This window comes from Electrona antarctica (assembly GCF_951216825.1).
Source record: "Electrona antarctica genome assembly, chromosome: 24".
In the NCBI taxonomy this organism is placed as follows: Eukaryota; Metazoa; Chordata; class Actinopteri; order Myctophiformes; family Myctophidae; genus Electrona; species Electrona antarctica.
This window is the reverse complement of record NC_136803.1, coordinates 24,098,487-24,105,116: the sequence shown is the minus strand read 5'-3', so window position 1 is coordinate 24,105,116 and position 6,630 is coordinate 24,098,487.

Sequence of the window (6,630 nt, the reverse complement as noted above, 5' to 3'; positions counted from 1 at the left end):
GTGTACCACATACACTGGACTCTGCATAAGATGAACTGGGCTCCGTTAAAGATACATATAGTTACAGTCAGTTGATGGTTGACTTAACAAACTGTTCAAATTTTCATCAACTGTTAAATTCAGAAGTGATTGGGCCAGGTTGTCAAGCTTGATGGTGTATAGGTTTTTAATCTGGTTAGTTCTACGGAGACTGAAGTACTTCTCAAACTCTGAGTTATAGTAGCTAATCTTGAAATCATAAAGTTCAAAAGGAGCTAATCTTGAAATCATAAGAAAGTTCAAAAGTGTCCTTCAAGACCGTTTGGAGCTCCTCCACAGTGGGTTGAATTCCATCAGAAAGGGAGAGACAGCAACTTTTCAAACCGGTCTTCATCAATGACTACTCTGAGTTTTGCCTGTATGTAATGTAATACATCATGTAATGTAAATAGACAAAAGGATATATGAGAACAAACGTACAGTAGTAAAATAGCACAATACAGAGCCTGGAGACGAATTGTTAAAAACATTCAAATTAACCGAAACAGAATATGAATGTAATTTAAATATAACGTCATTTAAATATAACATTTGACAATATTTATGAAATAAATATTATGAAATGTCATGTGACCACTAAAATCTTTTGTACTGTAGGCTGTTTTTCACTCATGAAATGAAAAAAGACACAAAATGTATTTTGTGGCGACTGATACACAACTCAGGAGCGGAGAGTCAGGTTTGCCCATTCACTAGGCCATTTATTGAACATAAATTCAGATTTCAGAAAATAACTTTCTTTCTTTCACAGGAATGCAGTCAAAGGTAAGGTCAACACAAAAGTTATTTTCCAGGGTCATAAGGAGGATCTTCGTCGCCGGACTTCGTCGCTGGATGTCACAGGTGAGTTTGGATTACTTTCACAGAGGATTCGGGAAAGTACTCCTGCAAGGGATTCCACAGGTGAGTATAGGAGGGAGGTACAGGTTTAGCTCAGCCTGTACTCGAGTAGATTTACTCCTTCGGTGTACGCTGTGTACTGGGGCCGTATTTCTACTCCTTTCCCATGTTCCTGTACTCTGGTTCCTTTCCTTCCATTTCCATAAGCCGATAGTCACTTCTTAATAGCCGGTCTAACGCACGCGCCTTTCAGCCAAGGAGCACGTGCCCGGTATGTTGCCTGCGAGTGAGATACAGAGAGAATGCGCTCGTCAATATGGGGATTTCATAATATAACATAGAATGGTATATGAAATAGTGGTGTGATGATGTGGGACATATCTGCTGTCAATCACGTGACCCAAAGGGCGGTGGCTTATAGTTGCTCTCTGCCTCCCTCTCTCTCCAGAGCGGCGCTTGCATGTTGGGCGGTAATTAATCATTGAGACACCACATACCCCACCACTTAGATTCTGCTTGGGGCCGGGGCTTTCCGCGGGTTCTTCATACTGTCTAGACAGTGCGTCAGCATGGGGGATGTTACGGCCTGGCCTATGTTCCACCCTGAACTTGTAGTTCTGTAGTTCCAGGAACCATCTCGTCACTCGGGCATTCGTGTCTTTGTTGCTGGCCATCCATCTCAGGGGGGCGTGGTCGATAACGACCGTGAACTGGTGTCCCCACAGATAATAACGCAGGTGATGGACAGCCCACTTCACTGCCAGGCATTCCTTCTCTACCGTGGCATAGTTTTTCTCATGGTCTAGGAGCTTTCTACTGATGAAGGTGATGGGGTGCTCTTCTCCTTCCATCTCCTGGGATAACACCGCGCCTAGGCCCGTGCCGGAGGCGTCGGTGTATAGAATAAACGGCCGCTCGAAGTCTGGTGCCCTCAACACCGGCTCCGTGCACAACGCTGCCTTCAGGTGCTGGAACGCCGCTTCTGCCTCGGGGTTCCATTTCACATTATTTGGCAGGTTATGCTCTAGTTTTCGCCCGGCAGCTGGCGAAAACTGGAGTTCTCAACAGGCCCACATGTCCATTCAAACTCTAGATGGGCCTGCCCCAAAGTTATTAGTGCAGCCGTGCCCGGCAGCCGGCGAAAACTAGAGTTCTCAACAGGCCTGAAAATTAAGGCCCTACCTGGGCCCTCATCAAACCCTATATACACTCAAGAGAATGTCCCCGCTACCACCCTTAGATCTCCATATACTGTATGGAGCTGACCTGTTCTGACATTCCATATGTTGATCTGACCTCACCACGCCCTGTACACTCAAGACATGCTCCTTATATGGCCAGAACAGAATTCATTCCATGTTGATCTGAACCCCCTGGCCAAAGTGCCAGCGCTCGCCCAGCAGTCTGCCGTCAACGAGGCGGATGTGTGCACGCGGCGAGGTCGCTTCTCACCCTCAAGCGTCTTACTGGTTATTATTCCGACTACATGTGAATATAATTAAATCTATATACATCAACATATAGGGGTTACGGATCAAAACTGTCTCTGTTGTGCGCGTGTGCGTGCGTGCGTGTTAACAGCATATCATGCGGGACAGTGAGTGAATACAGATGGTTTGTTGTGTGTACCAAAACATGACAGGTATTTTGTTTAGTTTAGCTCTGGCAGTGTGTGTGTGTGTGTGTGTGTGTGTGTGTGTGTGTGTGTGTGTGTGTGTGTGTGTGTGTGTGTGTGTGTGTGTGTGTGTGTGTGTGTGTGTGTGTGTGTGTGTGTGTGTGTGTGACAGGTACAGATAACTAAATAAAGCAAGAAAGCAATGCAATGCTTAGTTACAGTATATCACCTCATCTGAGCCTCAATTCCGAGCTAAAGATCGCGGCCATTACGGGACTCTGGATGACACAACATTGTGTTGTGTGAGGGGGAGGGGCGCAGTCGAAACACCCCTCCCCCTCACACAACACAATGTTGTGTCAAACCATGTGACCTCCATTGGAAATACATTGGGCGGCCATGACACTACACAACATGCATCCAACGAGCACCAGAATTGCATTAAAGGTGTGAGCTCAGCCTAAGGCTGAGCTCACACCTTTCATGCAATTCTCTGTGCTCGTTGGGTGTTGTGTCATGGCCGCCCAGCGGCCCAATGCATTTCCAATGGAGGTCACATGGTTTGACCCAACATTGTGTTGTGTGAGGGGGAGGGGCGGACGACTGCGCCCCTCCCCCTCACACAACACAATGTTGGGTCAAACCATGTGACCTCCATTGGAAATGCATTGGGCCCCTGGGCGGCCATGACACAACACCCAACGAGCACAGAGAATTGCATGAAAGGTGTGAGCTCAGCCTAAGACACTGATCTAAGCAGTGGTGGAAAAAGTAAAAAAATATTTTACTTAAGTAAAAGTACTGATTGTCTACTTGAAAATGACTTAAGTAAAAGTACAAGTACCCATTAAGAAAGTTACTTAAGTAAAAGTATAAAAGTACCTCAAATTAAATGTACTTAAGTACAAAAAGTACCCGGTGTAAAATGTATTTAAGTATAAAACTAAAAAGTAGTACATGATTTTCAAAAGTACAAAGTACAAGTAAAAAGTACAACATGCTTTTCAAAATGCCTACAAAGAAATTAATTCCAAAAGTGGCTTTATTTCAACACTCGTCTCGAAACTGGCCATTCATTATCAATGGCATTTCATGTTTGTGTTGGGATTGTTGGGAACCTGAGCCCTGCGACCCCAGCTTCAGGAATAGCCCCACGTTTCCCCCAACCGACCGGGCCACCCAGGTACCAGAAGAAAGCATACATACAGCCCCAACCAAGCCCCCCAGCTAATAGGAGGAAGTGGAGCAGGGAGCCAGGTTATCGCCAAGGAGGCTCCCGGCAAAGGTGGGGGTCCCAGAACACCCCACGCTATCCTCATCACGAGATGGCTCACGGGCCCCCCGGACCTCCTAAGTGGGCTTACATCGAGGGGAACAGCGCATCACCACCACCACCACCAGCACTGCCAGCGCCGGGACCTCCGACCCTGCAGCCAGAGTGGTCCAGTGAGACAGGGCCACCGACACGGGGAACGCGCCAGGCCAGGCGATGGCTGGAGCGCATAAGAAGAGTGGATGGGTTTTTATTCACTGAATGGAAATGTTAGTTTTTATTCATTGAATTGAAATGTTAGTTTTTATTCATTGAATTGAAATGTTAGTTTTATTCAGTAAAATGAAAGGTTCGGTTTTATTAATTGAATTGAAAGGTTAGTTTGTATTCATTGAGTTGGAATGTTGAAAATAACCTCTCTCCTGTCCGGTGTCAAGCCAAACGTGTATGCGTGAATATTTGTGTGCTTAGAGAGAAGTACGGTGGTGTGCCTAAAAGGGAAGTAGATGTGTTAAAAAGTTCATGAGTCATTAACTGACAGGAGGCCAGAGGCCCATGTCTGAGGGAACTATGCAAGATGCAAACAGAAAGATACATTAAACTGGTAAACATGCCCTTTTAAGGAACAGGGCAAAGGTGAGGCAGGAACTTGTGTTCAGGCCGATAAGAGTAACAGGACATTTTCCTCTCGACGGCACGTCCGCTACAGTATTGCAACATATAGCATTATATATGCATGAGCGCAGGAGAGAGGCTCTCTCTCTTCTATTTTTGCGCAAGCGATAGATCACTTAAACCACAGCTGCAAATATACTTTTGTACTTTTGAGACTTTTACCTGTATTGTCTTTCAACTGACATTAAACATCTATTACCTCTTTTGAACGGGTTTTTGAGTAAGATCCTTTCACCTCCCATGCTTTTTACCTGAGACTGAAATTCTACATCTCCTCTGCCGTTTCTCTGAATTGCCTTTTGGTGAGTAATGGAGTAAAAGTAGCCATTTATGTATACAAACCTGCTGCGCACCCACCTCCACCCCAGCTACCACCTGTCGTTTTGGATCTACTGTTTAGGTACGGGGGATTCGGAGTCCCTATGGTCGGGACTGATGCGCTTGATCTAAGTACCTAAAAAGCAGATCCAATACATCGCCAAACCATAATAAATATACTGTATTGCTCATCTATATTCAATAAATATATATTACATCCTTCTTGAGTTGTCTGACTGAACTGCAATAACCAGCAGATGCAGCGAGCGTCACACACACACACACACACACACACACACAACGCGGCTCGCTGTTATTTATTCACCGCACCAGAGAGAGAGAGACGGGCGCTTCTGTCCAGCTTTTTCACCGCACCGCAACACCATGCTTCTCTGTGTGCATGTGAACGAATGAGTGAGGCGATGACTTTATAAACTTTATGCGGAAAATGCGGAGATTGTGAAATCCAGCGAGCCCCGCATATTTCGCATATTTTGCGCGGCAATGTGTAGAGAATAACGAAAGGTGTCCAATTTTAATGTAGCGGATTAAAAGTACGATGTTTTACTTGTAAATGTAACAAAGTAAAAGTAAAATTACAGAAAAATAAAAATAGTAAATAAAAGTACAACTTCTCAAAACGTGTACTTAAGTACAGTAACAAAGTAATTAATTTAATTTCCTTGGTCACACAGAGATAAGGGAAGGGAAGCTGCAGCAGTTGGCCATGGATGAATAGAGTGATGAGAATAGGACTATAGCTTCATTGTACTTTGTTACTTTACACCACTGGATCTACTGTAAGTACACTGATCAAACAAGTATAACTTGTTTCTTGTCACTAAAGCTGCATGATTTTCACCTGGACAAGGATGTTTATCTTTCACATGTCTATATGTCTGATGTGGGCGGGTCCCTCATGATGCTCAATGACATATAGATCATGGATAGATTCCTAAAGGCTGCCAGTCACAGCAGTCACAGCACTTGCCATTTACACACAGGAATTACAAAGGTGAGCTAGAGTGCTATTGAAACTATTCAGTACTGCTGAAAAAACGATGGAATTACTACTTAAATGAAGACAATGATTCATTATAATTCCAGGTTTCTGAAATTGTATATTTAAATAAATATGCAACTTAAGCATTATATTAGGAAAATATGCCTACATTTGCAAATCTTTCTAAAATCAAAATCGGAAAATTGGATGAAGCCAATTCTTCTTGGATGAAGAGTACATTTTCTTATTTCATTTTGTTTACATCTTAGAGTCAAACGTTTTAAATGAGGGAATATTTTCACTCCAAATAAGAAAATAATGTGAGCAGACATAAAATAGTTTTGGTGGTCAAATTCTATTTTATTTTACCTTTTAATATACACCTCAAGTCAACATTAACTAATGAGTTTGTTTCACATATAGGAGTATTTCATATAGAGGAGTTTGAAGGACCAAATGATCATTTTATCAAAGTAAGATGAGTCAGTTATGTGGAAATGTATACGGAATGTGGCAGTTTACCATAGTTATCATAATTTATCAATTTTGAAGTTATCATTATCAAAATCCTTCTGATTATGTATGTTTTCTCTGTATACCATCCAAGGCTTTTTCAGATCCAGATGTCACAATAGTTTGTACACGCTGATGAAGGCTTGATGCCTTGTTTGTCCGTGCTGCTTGATGAATTACAAGTACCAGAAGGACTTCGGAGTGCTGGCTATTTCTTTATTAACGCAAGTCTGAGCCGTGCACCCGGTAAACTGCATATTCAGACTGAGAGTGCTTGTTTTCGCATACAAGCACTCACATAGACACCGCGGTCCCTGGAGCCCAGTGTGTGTGTGTGTGTGTGTGTGTGTGTGT